The 15,502-nt window shown below is 44.5% G+C and overlaps 2 protein-coding genes across 2 annotated transcripts in view; one reads left to right on the top strand and one right to left on the bottom strand.

The window, feature by feature from the left end:
- LOC125739643 (GTPase IMAP family member 4) overlaps positions 1-15,502 on the bottom strand; it is a 386,756-nt gene that overhangs the window by 61,815 nt on the left and 309,439 nt on the right. The window lies entirely within an intron of this gene.
- The window catches only part of LOC125739605 (NACHT, LRR and PYD domains-containing protein 12-like), a 728,681-nt gene that overhangs the window by 712,490 nt on the left and 689 nt on the right, over positions 1-15,502 (top strand). The window lies entirely within an intron of this gene.

Here is a 15,502-nt window from a genome sequence, read left to right as displayed (position 1 = left end):
CTGGAGAATTTCCTGCTCCCTTCACACATGGAGGTTAATCAGAAATTACCCCGACTTTATACTAAGTAGCTAGCAGGATAAACTCCTTTTACCATCCAGTACGACTGATTCAGACATTTGTGTTCACATGTACAGCCCCTCTGGGGAATGTGAAGAACAGTCTGGGTGACAGTGCATGTCTGAACAGGGCGAAAGTGACAGAAACACAAAGTCATAGATAAATCAGTCTAAACTAAACGAGGTTCACAAGGATGATTGATATTTCTTTAGTAAACATTCAAAAATCGTTTGCTAACCCTGCACACTGGAAGCTCCCAGCCCAGACCTGCACACATCTATGTGTCTAATGTTCACAGGGAGAGAAGCCTGGACGGCTGTTCATACTGACTTGCTCTATGACAGACTGCAGAGGGCGCTGTGCTGCCATTTAATCCAGTTCATTGAATAATACGATGGCTTGTCATCTCTCTGTCTGACACAGTTCTGCCAATCAAAGGCAGGCTTTCCTAGCGACTGACCGAGAGAACGACTCCAGCAGTGAAGGCTGAGCTGACCCTGTTATCTGGCCTGATTAACAACCTGAGAAAGACTGATGTAGGTTTGACTGTAAGAGAGATTTACCAGCATATGATATTAAGGTGAGAACAGATCCAATAAGTGCAGGCGTCCATAACTGTGCCCAGGTGTTTAAATGCCTCAGCCTGCTCTGCCTACTGGCCGCCGAGACTAAAGGCTGGTTTATACTTCTGTGTACAACCTACACCATCAGTACCTTTTCCAAAGAAACACTGAGTAGTTTAATTTCCTTCTTGTTCATATTTTTTGTGAGAGTGGGAGGAGCTTCCTGCTTCTCAGGCTGCAGTAGGTGTGGTTTGGACTGAGGCCAGACTGAGAAGAACAGACTGGGCAAATACAATATATAATATTGTTTTTTTACCCAAACCAGAAATAATGCTACAATTTAATATTGTAAAGAGAAATTAGGGGGGGGGGGGGGGGGGCGCGTTTGCCGCAGTGATCAGCACTGTTTCCTCGTACCTCAAGGGACTGGGGGTCGAGTCTCCACCCCCGGCTCAGTGAGTGTGGAGTTCGCATGTTCTTCCCATGTTGTTGTGGGGTTTCCTCAAGGTTCTCCAGTTTCCCTCCACCGCTGAAAATCTGTGATTTGGAGTCACTGTCTGTAGGTGTGAGTGTGAGTGTGTGAGTGTGAGTGTGTGGGTGTGAGTGTGTGGGTGTGAGTGTGAGTGTGTGAGTGTGTGAGTGTGAGTGTGAGTGTGTGAGTGTGTGGGTGTGATTGTGTGAGTGTGAGTGTGTGAGTGTGAGTGTGAGTGTGCCTTGCAATGTGTCTGCAGCCCATTCTGGGCATCTTCTACAAGAGGTTCCAGTCTCACACAACCTTGAATGGATGAAAAGAGAAATTATGTAGTTGACAGACTGGTAGGAGAAAGCAGTTATACTGAGAATTAACCTCTGTGTCCATTTAGATTTTGTTAGTCTCTTATTTGCTTTTTTCCCCAAATGAAGCAGATTTACAGCAGACAGCAGACGGGTTTCAGGCTGTCATGTGGCATCAGGCGTAACATGCAGTTATAGACAGACTGTGTCAGGTTTAGACAGACAGTTTTTATGATCACTGTCAGCCCACAAACTTGAATTTTACATTTTTCAACATAATCCACATGATAAATGTCAGGTTTCTTCATTTTGTTTCTGTTTCTGTGCTGGCAGTGTATCTGTCTCAGGAAGGAGAGCCAGACATTTTCCAGGAAGTAGTAATGAAACTTTTTTTTTCTAGATATTTATTTTAAAATACCAAGTTAAAATATAAAAGCCTAATTTAACATGACCAGCTTCTGCCAAGCCGAGGAGGAGAAAGATAAGCTTGACGAAACTATACAGAAGAGCTGTAGTTGTCGTAGTAGTAGTAGTAGTAGTAATAATAATAATAATAATAATAATAATAATAATAATAATAAATGAGGATGATGAAACAGGAGACGACTTTAAGCGAGGTTTCATTTACATATCAGACTTTCAAAAAAGTATAACGATAATTATTGAGGGTTGAACATTTATAATTATCAAAAATAAACAGAATGAAAATACAATAAATACAAAATTTTACACAGGAATAAATAAACATCATAATATTGAATGTTAATATCAATCAAACAATGCAATTAAGAAATATTCAATATACTGTCTCTAAATAATCACAGTTATGCAGCTGACAAAATGTCTGTCTATCAGTATTGGTATAATTCCAGTTTATTTTCAATTCATTGCAGTTCGGGCCATTTTGCCATTTTGATGACCCCTTTAACATTTCACTTTATACCAACCATGCACTGCATACAAATTAAAGTCCTCTATACATTTTCTGTATATCTACAGTAACTCCAAAGATAAAATAGATTCCCAGCAGGGCTCTGACTCCCACTGAGATGTCATCTGGTTTCATAATGTTAACTCCATCCATCCTTACATGCTGAAGATGCCCACAAGCATAGGAAAAACTGCACATGGCTAATCGTTTACATTTAGCTTGATGGTACAACCAGCGTTGAACTTACAAGCTAAATGCTGACAATTTCATGATAATTAAAAAAGTTTGAATAAACATTTGTAAGCGTATTTTATTGATACAGTATGGATTCTTGCTGGAGTGGTTAGGATTAACAACTAATAAAACGTCGGTTGTCCTATCAAGGTAAACATAAACGATTTCTTAATACCACTTAATAAAAATGCACTTTGTAAAGATCAGCTTTTGTTGATGTGAACTTTAAACTTAAGCAATAACTTGGAACTGCAACATCTGCCTAACAGCTGAGCGATACGTCACATGGAGAAGGAATTCGGACGGCGGAAGAGATTTGGCATGACAGCCCCCGTTCAAGACCAGTTAACTTTTAGCCACTGTTAGCAATATCAGTTGATAACACAATACGCTGTATTTTGCACATAAAAACACCGTAGCAACACATCCACAGATAGCAGTTGGACAGTACTGTGTGCCTGACCGGTCTAATGAGCCACAAATAAGGCATAAGTGCTAAGAAATATTACAAAACTACAGCTTCCAACTGTTTAAAATGCCATGAAAAATTATGCCATTAATAGCGGGATCTACGAAACATCACACTGTTAGCACATAAAGCACAGACCGTATCGTGGTCAGTGCTGTTCTTCCTTTAATTTACAGAAATTTTTATAATGTTCAAATGTTTTAATAAAGGGCTTTATGTTTAAGTATATGGGATCATTTAAAAATATATATTATTATTATTATTTTAACCGTGGCGTAGAATTGGGTATCAAGCATCTTGCAATCCCGTTGCTATTGGTACCAGTTACTGCATTACTGGTATTGCGACATCCCTATTCAGGTCATACCCTTCTTTCAGAAAACTGTAGCACAACTGTGTTTGTGGAGGAAAAACTTAGGAAGAGGAGCTGGTCTGAAGTCCTGACGGGAGCTGGAGCGCCCTTTCTTTGGAACAGTGTGGAGCCGTCCTCCATTACTGCTTATCCTGTACAGGGGGGTGGTGAGCCTGGAGCCTGTCCCAGGTGGCACAGGGCGGGGGACACAATGGATAGGATACTAGTTTATAGCAGAGCACAAACTCACACATACAGACTCAAACTAAGGACAGCTTAGAGATCACAATTCGTTGACCACATGTACAAGGAGAAAATCCTCTTGAGAACATGCCACTTTCACACACAGAATTAAGCCAGGGTCAAGTCAAGTAGACTTTACTGTCATACTACCCATGTAGAGGTGTAAAGTGACATGAAATAACATCCCCCAGGACCAAAGTGCAATAATCAAACCAGAAGTGACAAGGGGAAGGTTTGCACAGCACTTAATGTTAAGGACAGTGTGAAATGGGGCTGGAAACAATGGTTTAAATGGCTTATATACATGCAATGTGTATCTAATCAATGAATACAGCAGCATAAAGGAGTGAAATAAATATAGTGAATTGAATATATAGATAATAATATAGGGGGCGGCATGGTGGTGCAGTGGTTAGCACTGTTGCCTCACACCTCTGGAACCCAGGTTCGAGTCTCTGCTTGGGTCACATGTGTGCGGAATTTGCATGTTCTCCCCATGTCGTCGTGGGGTTTCCTCCGGGTACTCCGGTTTCCCCCCAAAGTCCAAAAACATGCTGAGGCTAATTGGAGCTGCTAAATTGCCCGTAGGTGTGCATGCGTGAGTGACTGGTGTGTCAATGTGCCCTGTGATGGGCTGGCCCCCCATCCTGGGTTGTTCCCTGCCTCGTGTTCATTGATTCCGGGATAGGCTCCGGACCCCCCGCGACCCAGTAGGATTAAGCAGTTTGGAAAATGGATGGATGGATGGATGGATAATAATATATTAAAGTAACTAGTGGCAGTGTGTTTGGGGTGGGGGGTGGGAATATACTCAAGAACAGGTAGGGGGTAAGATTGGCAACAGGGTATTCAGTGTCCTGACACTCTTGGGGATGTAGATGTTGCTGAACCTGGCAGAACAGGCTCAGATGTATCTTCTTCCAGGGGGAAGCAGGACAAGGGTTCCATGGGAACGATAGGAGGAGACTTCAATGGTAGATGCTTTGTGGGGCCAATGTTTCTGGAAAATGTCCTTGTCCTTTTTTACGTGCTACCGTATGTACCATCCACTGCAGGGACTTGCAGTCTTGGACTTAGACAGTGATGCAGTTGGTCAGATCACTCTCTATCCTGCCCTCCTAGGATACGGTGAGAATGGGGTTGGACGTCTCTTCTGCTTGGGAAGTGGAGATGCTGTTCTGCCTTTGTGACCCGTGTAGTGGGGTTAAGAGTCCAGGTGAGGTCTTCTGCCAGGTCCACTCCAAGACATTTGGTGCTCCTGACTCTCCACTGTGGATCCCTCTACAGTTAATGAGGAGTGGACAACCTGGGCGTCCCGGTAGACAGTCGTCTCTTTTGACTTGTCCAGGTTGAGAGACAGATTGTTGCTCTTGCCTCAGTCCTGCCAGCTGTTCCACCTCCAGTCTGTATGCTGACTCTTCACCTTTGTTGATGAGACCCACTACTGTCATGTCATCAGCAGAACGGATGATGCTGTTTGAGCTGTACTTTTCAGTGCAGTCATGAGTCAGCAGGGTGAAGAGAAATGGGCTGAGCATACAGTCTTGTGGGGGTGTCAGTGCTCAGTGTGGTGATGCTGGAGATTTTGTTGCCCCCCAGGAGTGCTGGAGTGTGGGGAATGGTGGCCCTGAATAACCAGGGCCCTACCTGGATGGGGGGGGTCTTCCATAAGCCCTGCAAATTATTGTGATTTTGGTTTCTATTTTTAATTATTTTTCTTCTTATAGAGATAAATAACTTACATGATAAGTTCTCCTCTCCTGTTGTTTCCTTTATCTGCTTATCTGCCTGCTTCCTGCCTCCTCCATGTCCCCCTCCCCGGCCTCAAAAGCAAAAGTGGTTTGATCCTCCCTGTCTATCGTGTAAATAATGTATCACAAAGTACATTTGTAAGTCACAAAGTAATGTGTCTGTTTTTTTACTATGAACCATTGTATTTAACTCCATCCATTCATTTTCCAAACCGCTTATCCTACTGGGTCGTGGGGGGTCTGGAGCCTATCCCGGAAGCAATGGGTATGAGGCAGGGAACAACCCAGGATGGGGGGCCAGCCCATCACAGAACACACTCACATACCAGTCACTCACACACGTACACCTATGGGCAATTTAGCAACTCCAATTAGCCTCTCCATGTTTTTGGACTATGGGGGGAAACCGGAGTACCCGGAGGAAACCCCACGACGACATGGGGAAAACATGCAAACTCCGCACACATGTGACCCAGGCGGACACTTGAACCCGGGCCGCAGAGGTGTGAGGCAACAGTGCTAACCACTGCACCACCATGCCGCCCCTGTATTTAACTCAAATTTTTTATATAACAGGCTTCATGACATTCCGTTTGTAAGTGCAACTTGTCCATGATTCAAACGTTCTTAACCTGGGGACTGCCTACAACTGATGATGTAGCTTTTATGTAAGATCTATGAAGCATATTTTGTGATAATGTAATACATTTCATCAGTTCAGCGATGTGCATAGACTTTTCTGTGTTGGTGTCAGACCACTAAATTGTCGGTCGGGGGCGGGGGAAGGTCCCCTCGATAAATTCTGCTGACTGGTAAATTTCCCTGCTTAGGATGGGGGCCATTTATCTGATCGTCAGTTATCATTTGCCCCCCCCCACACACACCCTGCACATGCCCACATTACAAAGTCATCAATCCTTCATTAATTATTGATACAGGAATCTTCCATTGATGGTATAAAGTTCCCGACCAATTTGTTCACAGTGAACGAGTCCCTTGGGTCTCTCATTCTCGCTCTGAATGAGCTGGTGAGTGAGTGGATGAAGACGAGTGTCTGTCATTCACCCACTGACTCACCAACTCCTTCAGCATGAAGTCAATGGCAAAGTTTCTCCAGTTTTAGACGATAAGACGTCTCATTCCTAAGATGGTGCCAGTGTGTGTGGCCGGCCGTCTTTCATGATTAGCTGATGTTGCTGTTTGTCTGTGTTGTGATTTTTGCTGGAAATCTTTGCTCCTTACTGGTATGTGATGGACAAGCTGTTTACGATATTTGTTCTGCTATGAAATGCCGGATTATTTTTTAAAGAGAACTTTTATTGGTAAACAGTTATCAGCAGTTTTATATTACAGTTTTGAGGTGATTATGTTTGAATTGGACCACCTACATCTGGTATTTATTGCTGTGATCTACTGGCCAACAAATTATAATAAAGATTTTTATAACTTTCTGACTTATTTTATGGCAAAATATGACCAGGTTTTGAATGTGAGTGATTTTAAACATATTTGCTGCTCGCCTAAGTCACTAGTTAAAGACTTCCTGAATCTTACTGAATCTTTCGACGTGTAATAGGTCCAACTTAAGAACATGGCCGTACTTTAGACCTTGTACTATCATATGGTCTGTCTGTTTTTAATATGACGGTTCACAAGGCCGATTTCTCTGATCATTCCCCCATTCTGATCGATAGTTATCTTCCATGTTCTGCCCCTAAGTCTTGTGCGGCTCCCAGTGTTTCCCACAGATGAGGCCTTCTACTGCTACCAAATTTGTAACTGCGTTTAATGATGCTGTTGGGCCGAGTTTAGAGAATATTCACTGTACTGATATGGAGGAGCTAACTTCACTTTTGTACTCCACTTGCCAGGATATTTTAGATGTCACTGCCTCTCTTAAAGTTTGTCCTTCTAAGCCAAAAGGACAGAGTTCTTTCTATGGCAGCATGTGCATTTTAAAACAGTGATGTGTAAAGTGCAGAGGTGTAAAGTCACGGTTCACAGTTGAGTTCAGCACGTTGAGGAGTCTGACGGCTTGTGGGAAGGAGCTCTCTCACAGTCTGGTCAATCGGGCTTTTGTGCTGCGGTAGCGTCTGCCAGATGGGAGCAGCATGAAGAGTCCATGTGAGGGGTGGGAGGAGTCCAGCACAATGCGGGAGGCCTTTCTGATGCAGCACTTGTGGAAGATCTCCTGCGGTGAGTGGAGTGATGTTACCAGCTGCTTTAACAATCCGCTGCAGGCTCTTCTGGTCAGCAGCACTGGCACTGACCAGACGGAAATGCAGCTGGTCAGGACGCTCTCTAGAACACGGAGAAAACATGGGGCAGGAGCAACTTTGCACAGTAAAGAAGCAGCAGCATGCATGGTCTTGTGCAGCATAGAAATGGCTGAGCGGGGTCACATGGCACAGAAGCAACAGGCCGAGCAACTTCATACGGCACGGAAGGCTGAGCGGCTTCATGTAGCATAGAAGGCTGAGCGGCTGAGCGCAGCACTTAAGCAGCAGGCTGAATTGTCCCTCAGAACTCAATATTCAGAGACATAGTGACCTTGTCCTCTGAGCCCATCATCTGCAGCCCGAGCCAATGTGACTCCACTGGGAACCAGGCTGATTTCCTCACCAGATGATGGACTCCCAGGGCTCTTGCAGTTCCTCCTGGTCTGATGATTCACGGATGAGCAGGTCTTCTATGTAGTAGCGGGTCACCGGAGCTGCAACCTCGCAGAGTGTTTTGTTGCATCTCTGACATTGCTTGTTGTAAGCGGGACACAGATGTGGGGCGTGTGATCTACCACACTGTGAACCAGGTGTCTCTGGGCCTGTCTGTCTTCACACTGGCCTTTTTCATTCAGCCTTACCTCCCCCCCCCCCCCCCCCCACTGTGCTGCTTGTCCCCTCTGGGCTGCTGCTGCACTGCCCTGATGTCTGTCATTATCATGCTGGGATTCTGTGTCTTTATCAACTTGGGCTGTCCTGCCATCTGCACGGCTTTGTCTAACGTTGATTCACTTCCCATTTGGAGCCTTAGTGCGATTTCCCGGTCGGCAATTCCAGTCACTACTCTGTCTCATACCTGCTCTTCTTTCAGCCCAGCAGAGTCACAATGCTCTGTTAATTCATACAAGCTGCTGATGAACACATCCACTGACTCACTGTCTTCTGTACACTTTGGTGGAAACCTGCTCGTTCATGTATCATGTTTCTGCATGGCATAAAGTGCTCGTTCATGTATCATGTTCCTGCATGGTATAAAGTGCTCGTTCATGTATCATGTTCCTGCATGGCATAAAGTGCTCATTCATGTATCATGTTCCTGCATGGCATAAAGTGCTCTTTCATGTATCATGTTCCTGCATGGTATGAAGTGCTCATTAATTTTTTTCATCACCTCTTCATAGTCATTAGCTTCAGTTGTGTCTGCAAATGTGAATGAACGAAAAACAGCCCCCACTTCTATTCCCATTGCATATGATAAGGAGTTAACTGGCATTAACTGGGACCCTCTTCCTTGTTCAGCTTAGTGCCGATACAGAATCGCAAAAAGCCACAGCGGCCACATCGCAGGCTGGCTGAAGTCAAAAGGCTCTGGAGCACTGACTTCATGTAGCCAGTCCTTTGGTGGGTAAAGATGACTTCTGATACAATGTCATGAGCACATATACACCAGAGTTGTCTGCCAACAAAAATCCATTACACCTGCAACTCTGCTGCTCCTTTCCCAACATTCCTGGCCCATCCCTGAGTGCATTCTGGGTACTGTAGTAACATCACAAGTATTTCACCACATATAACGATTGAACAACTGAACATACATGTATATACTAATTGATCGTCTATTGTGGGTTACTTGCAGTAAAGCTGAAAGATTTAGAAATCCTGGAAAGATCCTGAAAATGTTATTTGATCTTAGGGTAGTGCCTATTTTGGAAAAATGGTTGAGGGATCAGTAAATCAGAGCTATAATTTACTTAATATTAATGTATCTAATAAGTTCAGCGAATGTCAATTGCTCTGCACAAAATTCAAATACTGTATTACGCCATAACATTTAATTTTATTGTTGAAGGATTCTCATGTTCGTGAGAATGACCAAAAATAAGCGTAGTAGGCTACCACCATGCGTTCATGTTAAACTTTAAAGAGTTTCTGCGGATTTCAACAAGGTTGCCACTGTAAATGAAGTAATCCATTTTCCACGTTTTGCTTGGTGCCAAAATCATGAAGAGCTCCCCTATTCTTGGTTGATGAATTAATTATACTTCTTCCACAGCCACATCTTCTTCGCTGGGTTAAGTGCAGTAGTGTGTCTGCACTGATGAGAGGAGAATACTCTTACATGTTGAGTGCATTTTTGACTTAAGTGCTTGATGGGAGAATGGACCCCTAGGTGTGGTTTGTGGAGGGCTATCGGCTGCACTGTGGGATGATGAAGAGGCTTCCCCACGTTTCCTTGACTGTGTCTGACTTTAAGGACTTGCTCTGCACTAACACTTTCAGAAGACTACGGATGTCTGCTCATGACGTTTAACAAAGTCTCCTCATCTGCTTTTACTAATTATGCTAATTTGTACCCACGATGCATAAGGCAATAAGCAGGCTATGCGGTAAAATGTGCCCACGTTTTAATATATCACAGGAACAAATGAATAAAATGTGACCACGATCTAACTAAAGCCAAGGAATTAATTAGTTAAACTTGCCCGTGGTTTAACTAAGACAAGGGAATGAATTAGTTCAGTGAAGCTCACTGGCTCTCAATAGTCTAATTAAGTGCGGGGATCCATACATACTGCACTGCAAGTGCCCCTTGCTAATAACAATCGTTGTTAATAACAATGTGTTGGGTATAAACGTCCATCCACTTTATATAAGCATTTTATACAGTATAGCTCAGGGAGCCTATTGCAGGAAGCATGGGGCACAGTTTTACATATTATGTTGTAATAACTGACAGGCCAAGGTACTGTATCGTGGTGGCAGGAAGCAAACGAGGCAGCCTTATTGCAATAGGAGCACAAACCCCAAACATCAACCCATTCACCCTCTGCTGGCTCGTGCTGACTGTCCTGACCGCCCCAACAATACATGGGTGGGCACAGGCTCACATTATATACAACACATGGCATTTATCAATACAGCGGATGCTGCAACACAATAACACAAAGCATGTTAACACACAACTGTTTAAATTAACACACTCAAGGCTTGCAAGTACGCCGGGAAATGGGCTCTGTTACGTGGAGGCATTTTCCCAGCATTACACATCCCCTCCCCAAAGGTCAACCGTCCCAGAAACCACCACACCCAACCCCCACCTCAACACTGGAACAAGTCCAAAAGTTCTGGTGGCAGCCACTGGTGCACCATCTCCGATGATGAGGGAAACCATCCGCTCACGAGTGCTGCTGAGGCTGAGGAGATCAGGAGACTGGCCGATGCTGGACTGCTGGCAGGTGCTGACATTGTAGGTCCTCCCAGGCACCAGCCCTTTGTCTTACTAGGCTTGGTGGGAACCTGCTGACCCTCCTGCTCCCCCGATCAGGTGGCCTCACACAGTCCATCCAGGTCCCATTAGCACTGGCCGCGCTGCTCCTGGTCCTGCTCACCTTGCTCCTGCAGGTTGTCCAGCTCACGGCGTTCCTGAGCTGGCTGGGCCTCAAAACTGCAACACGTCTCCTTCTATCCGAACTGCGCCACTTCTGCTGACTCATCCTGCTGCTTCTGGCGGTCGGAGTCACACGCCCTGCAGTTGACGCACTTATCGTGCGGATCCTGCTACTCCTGTTCTTTGGATTCACACAGCTGCTCCAAGTTTTGCTGGTACTGGTATTCCCGTGGCACTCCCGGGCCAGCTGGGCCTCCAAGGTGTGGCAGCGAGTAACACTGCCTCTGCCTGCTACCTCAGGTGGTGGCACATGCAGCTGGGGCTGCAATGTGGCTTCTCACAGCTAGTGTACCGTGAGACCTCGCTGGCTGGCTGGTAAGTAGTCAGAGGTTGCAGAAGATCCCACTTTTTCTCCAGTAGTTGCCCGGCAGATTAGCAGGAATGGCTTAAAGGTGCACTACACAGGATCAGGGTGCATCAAGGGATGTGAGCCACTGCCTCACTGAGCCACTCTCAGCTGGTCTCCCGGGGGCTCTGTTGTGAGCTTCTTAGCAGAGGTGCGCCTGGTGTCCCTTCTCCTCACAGCATCAGCAAACTAGCCTCTTGCCGGGGAGCTTGCGGTTCCTCACTGTCTTATTGCCGCCATCGTCCCCCAAGCAGCACTTCACAGCCGCCTTCAGGTCTGCCAGGCTGAAGCAGGCTTGCCAAACAATTTTGAGAAGTGTGTGTGTGTTCCAGTAGCACCAGCGGGGCTGCTTTGGCATCCCAAATCCGACACCAGTGTTTGTCACAATGAGAACAAACACCAAGTACAAACATCAACCACTCACTCTGCTGACTAGTGCTGGCAACCCTGACCACCCCAACAACACATGGTGAGCACTAGTGCTGGGCGATATGACGATATATATCGTGGGGACGATAGAAAAGTGTCTATCGTCCTATTTCTCTTCTATCGTTTCTAACCTAATTACTAACTTACTAACGAAAATATTGCATTAAATAGGCTATGACAAATGTATGATAATGTCTTGTCGCTATGCAATGCATACTCTACCCTTTATATAAGTGATAATCAAGAATAAAAATGAACTTTAAAAAAAAAACTTTTTCGCAAAGTAACTCCGTTTTGTGGTTTTGCGACATGACGCTTTACGTTGTTGCGACATGCTTTACGCTAGTTAACTCGTGAGTGATGGAGAAGCAAGAGGTTGAAGATGAATGCCCGGAGTCGCAACAAACTGAAACTGCTATGCAGGCAGCATCCCAAGAAGTACTTTTACCGAAACGTGGGGGTACGTCAGTGATTTGGTTGCATTTTGGCTTCAAGAGCTCCGACACGGAGCAGAAGACAGTCATGTGCAAACTCTGCCAAAAGACTGTTTCCGCGCCCGACGCTAACACAACAAACCTCTTTTACCACTTGAAGAAGGTCCACGAAAAAGAATACGGGAGAATCGAAGAAATGCGACGTAAAGAAAGTTGTGAAACAGCCCGGGCAAGTGGCGAGAAAAAATATAGCCAGCCTAAAATTAAAGAGTCTTTCATAAAAAGCACACCGTATGAAAAAACGTCCCAGCGCCATAAAGAAATCACATGTGCCATCTTGCATTACATTTGTAAAGGCATGACCCCCGTGTATACAGTTGAGAAGGGTAGCTTCCGAGACCTCGTCAAAGTCCTTGACCCGAGGTACGTTATGCCCAGTCGTAAGCACTTCAGTAAAGTCGAGTTGCCTCGCTTATATAACGCATGCCGGGCCGAAGTAGAGAAGGATGTTCGCAGTGTGGTCCATTATGCCTTGACAACTGACCTGTGGACGAGCAGAGCTACGCAGCCCTACATGAGCGTAACCATCCATTACATCAGCAAAGACTGGATCCTCCGTGCTCGCTGTTTACAGACTGCGTACTTTCCAGATGACCACACGGGAGCCATGATAGCCCAAGGTGCGTTACTCGTGCAGTAATTTGTATGATGTACTTTTAGTTTACTGTTCTGTCATTTTTACTGTAGTAATTCCGAGTGAGACCCCTTAAAGTATTTATCTATCTAGGTCTGAGAGATGCACTGGAGTCATGGGGACTGCAAGAATGCCACCTTGTCTGTGTCACCACGGATAATGCCACGAACAACATCTCTGCAATGGAACTGAATGAGTGGGAACGGCTACAGTGCTTTGGTCATCGTCTACAGCTAGCCATTGGTAAGTGTAAAACAATCTAAAAATTGCCTAGTGTAATATTTCAATGGGAATACTATACTAACAGCAAAAATATTAGTGAATTGAGATTAGTTTGGTTATCCTGTGTTATGTTTGATGTACAAGACATTATTATTGAACAAGTTATACTTGCCTACATTTTATTCATTATTTATTATTTTACCCTTTTATGGCAAAAACTGAATACTAGCTGCCCACAGATCTAGTTGTATTACCATATGTTAAATGTTAAATAAATCCATAAATTGGTTAAGGAATACATGATCAAGTTAAAATGTCAAAATATGTTATTAAATTACATACTTTTCCATTTGATTCAAACAGAGAACGCTCTGAAAGCTCTCACACCAGCATCTACAAAGCAGGCTGTGGAACGTGCAGTTGGAGTCTGTAAAAAGGTGGTCAGTGCCTTCTCCAACTCATGGAAGAGAAAACGTGACTTGGCCAAGGTACAAGCAGTGCTGGGCTTGCCTCCCCATCAGCTCATAACTGAAACCCCTACAAGATGGGGCTCTCGGCAGCAGATGATAGAGAGGTTCCTTGAACAGGAGAAAGCTCTTTCACAGGTCCTCCTTGCAGACAAGAAGGTGAGACATGGACATTACACACTGATTTTCATTGTGGATTCTGATTTGTTTGTAGCCTAGATTCACCTCATGATAGTAACCAATTTTCTTTGCTTGCTATCTGACTTAGGCAAGACACCTGGTGCCAAGCTGGCAAGACATGGTGGTGCTAGAGTCCTTAAACAGAGCACTGGGTCCACTGTTCGAGTTTATTGATGCTTTGTCGGGGGAGAAGTATGTCAGCGTATCTTTTCTGAAGCCGGTACTGCACCTCTTTAACAACGAAATCCTCAGCCAGAAGGATGGGGATACAGAGCTCACAAAAGCAATAAAAGAGGGCATTCTCAAGTACCTTAATGAAAAGTATGATGACCATACCACCAACAACCTTCTGGACATGGCGACACTTGTTGACCCACGGTTTAAGACAGCCTACATGAAGGAAGAGAGGGTGGAGTTCATAAAAATGAGAGCTGCAGCAGAGCTGGTGGACATGGTGGCACCTGAAAGTGCACAAACAGAAGCAGCCTCCATTTCACCCCCAGCTGCTGAAGATAATCCAGAGCTTCCCTGTCCCCATCCCACAAAGAAAACAAAGAAGAGTTTGGGTAGCTACTTCAAAAAGGCAGGTCAAGGTACCACCCACTCCCAGCCAAGCAGAGCATCCATTGAACTGGAGCTCTCCATGTATCTTCAGGCACCTGGGCCTAACTCGGAGACCGACCCTCTGGAATGGTGGAGGCATCATGAGTTGAGTTTCCCATCGGTGGCCAGGCTCGCCAAGAAGTACTTATGCATTCCCGCTACTAGTTCTTCATCTGAAAGGGCCTTCAGTGCGAGTGGGAACATCATCACATGTAAGAGGTCATGTCTTAAGCCAAACACAGTTGACCAACTTGTCTTCCTCGCACTCAACCTCTAAATTTGACAGAGACATTTTTTCTACTTTTACAAAGTAGCCTTTTATGTTTGCACTTTTATTCATGGCTAATACCTTAAACAGTGTTATGTTCAACTCTGATATTTACTTTTGATATTTTATTTTGGTTTGCAAACTTTGCACTACAAGGTTGAAAAATGTTTTGTGTTTATTTTTTATAATTGAGTGCTTTTCTGCTCAGAAACTTGAAATGGTTGTGCACTTCAATTTTTTTTTTTTAAAATAGAGTTTAATTTGATCATACTATTTAAATAACTATGATGTGGATAAAAAAATGTGAAGGCTACTGTAACTCTACCTCCACCACATCTGTTGTCATTTGATACATTTATATTGCTAAACTAAAATGTATTTTTCTCATTTGTGACAGTTCAGTTAAATGTAACTTCAAAATAAAGTTGCAAAAAAAGTATGCAATGATATTTTTGTCAAACTTTTCAGAGAATAACTGAAAACGTACTTTATTGTGGTATATCGTGATATATATCGTTATCGTGATATAAATTAATCCATATCGCGATATATGATTTTTCCATATCGCCCAGCACTAGTACAGAATAATAGCTTTCAGGCTAAAGTGCAGTTGGGTCCCCAGCGAGTCTCTCAGCGCGGCGTGTCTCACGGCGCAGGGGGCAGCCGGAGCGCCGCAGACTCGGGCGGCTACATGAGTATATTGGGGATAAAATGTGTGTATTGGAGTGAGTTCTGTGTTAGTGAGTGTGTGAGGTGTGACAGTGATAATGATGGAGATGCTGGGCTTCGTCATGGGATTAATCGCTCTTCCTCTTGC

The sequence above is a fragment of the Brienomyrus brachyistius genome, chromosome 4, assembly GCF_023856365.1.
Source record: "Brienomyrus brachyistius isolate T26 chromosome 4, BBRACH_0.4, whole genome shotgun sequence".
Classification (NCBI taxonomy): Eukaryota; Metazoa; Chordata; class Actinopteri; order Osteoglossiformes; family Mormyridae; genus Brienomyrus; species Brienomyrus brachyistius.
This window is presented reverse-complemented; position numbering and strand designations above follow the sequence as displayed.